This window comes from Apaloderma vittatum, unplaced genomic scaffold, assembly GCF_000703405.1.
Source record: "Apaloderma vittatum isolate BGI_N311 unplaced genomic scaffold, ASM70340v1 scaffold26987, whole genome shotgun sequence".
NCBI classification, from domain to species: Eukaryota; Metazoa; Chordata; class Aves; order Trogoniformes; family Trogonidae; genus Apaloderma; species Apaloderma vittatum.
In genome coordinates this window covers 20,703-22,426 of record NW_009727167.1, presented here as the reverse complement: position 1 = coordinate 22,426, position 1,724 = coordinate 20,703, and the positions used below count along the sequence as shown (strand labels likewise).

Below are 1,724 nucleotides of genomic sequence, written 5' to 3'. Positions count from 1 at the left end.
AACGCCAGCTCTGCAGCGCTGCTGCCTCAGCTGCAATTTCAGCAGGTCCTGGCGCTGGACCGAAGCCGGCTGCACCGCCCTGCTCTCCGCGGAGGAGCCAGGAGGAGAAGTCTGTGCTGCAACCGAGCCCATGAGCTCGGCAAGGTCAGCAGAGACAGGAACACACCCGTCTGCTGCTCCTGACCGTCCCAGCTCCATCTCAGCGCTCAGCTGAGAGTTCCTCTCACGGGCAGAGCAGGCAGGGGCCAAGAACAAGCGTGCTGCCCCCGGGAGATGCTCTTCAGAGGTGCATGGGGAACGCCCAGCAACTCTGCTACCAGGCCAAGAGACGCGAAGTGCCAGCTCACCAGAGCTCCAGCTGCCACATTTGCCCACAGCCACTGCTGGTAAGGAGCCAATTTATCAGCAAACACAAGAGATGAGACTCTGGGAACATCCATTTACAGGCTGCAACACTCTCACCCAGACAGATCCAGTTGGCTTTTACTCCTTGTGTCCGTCCCTGGAGAAGGGACAGCAGGGCTGCAAATACTGACAGAGGAAGGAGCAGCACAACCCAAACCTGTGCCCACTTGCTCCATCAGGCCGGAAAAAGCTTCGGGCAGCTTTCTCCATCCCTAATCACATTCAGCTTTTAGAGAGATTTGTTTCTAAAGCAACACCTGGATACTGAGCCTGACCCACATGGCCTTCAACCAGCTCTTCAGGCTTGAGTGTATGGCTGGATGTAGAAAATATCCAACAGGCAGCACAAGGGAGAATTTGACCCTGTACGAACAGAGGGAAGTACTGGAGGAGTTTGCCCAAGCTGGAGCCTCTCTCACAACACCCCTGTGCTGTCAGGGCCAAACCCAGCTGGCCGGGGTGACCTTGCATGCAACCTGCTGCTCAGAGAAGACAAGGGAGAGGGAGAATTTGCAGACACTGTGCAGGGCACTGAGCACCCTGGCAGACCCTTCCCCAGTCTGCCCTAACCTAGGACAGAGCTCTAAGACTCAAACCAGACGCAGGATCCCACACACAGAGACGCTCTGACACCCAGTGCCACAGCCACGAAATCCAACCTCCCTAAAACCTGCCCTTGCCTATGAGCCCAAATGAGGCGGGGAAGCACCCCAGCACCTCACAGTCCTCACAGTATTGGTGTGTTCACCAGAGACATTTCTCCTGCAAAGGAGTGCTGCCTTCCAGCCAGCACCTACTGCCTGCTCCAGCCCAGCCAGTGCACTGCTCCCACTACAGCCCAGTGACCGCTCAGAGAGGCCCCCAGAGCCAGGGCTGCCCTCACATCCACGAAGCCAGTGGGACCCGGGGGTACCAAGCATGCCTGACAGAAGCTGCTTGACCAGCAGGGCCTCAGCACCATCATGTCACTGCAGCTCCTCAAAATCCTCCCGTGGTGCTGCTGGAACCCACACATTAAACATGAATAGATCACAACAGAGAAGGGTGATTACAGTTATTATTTCAGCATTCAACAGGACCCTGTGATGCATGACTGATTCCAGGGACCTGCCTGCTCTGATGTTCCTGCTTCCCACCAGCCCCAACTAACTCCGGGTGCCCTTTGCTTCTGGGCCACTGAATGGCTGGACTTGCTGTTGGGCTGAATGTTCCCTGACCATGCCCATGGTGCTGCAGCCCTGCAGAGGCCCTGGAGGGCCACCCGGCGAGGGCAGAGGGAGCCCAGGCCACCGGGTGCAGTCGCAGGCAGCACAGCTTCC

General features: G+C 57.7%; 1 protein-coding gene across 1 annotated transcript in view; it reads right to left on the bottom strand.

Moving 5' to 3' along the window:
* The window catches only part of LOC104277057 (chromodomain-helicase-DNA-binding protein 6-like), a gene marked incomplete at both ends in the record, with an annotated part of 29,063 nt that overhangs the window by 7,417 nt on the left and 19,922 nt on the right, over positions 1-1,724 (bottom strand).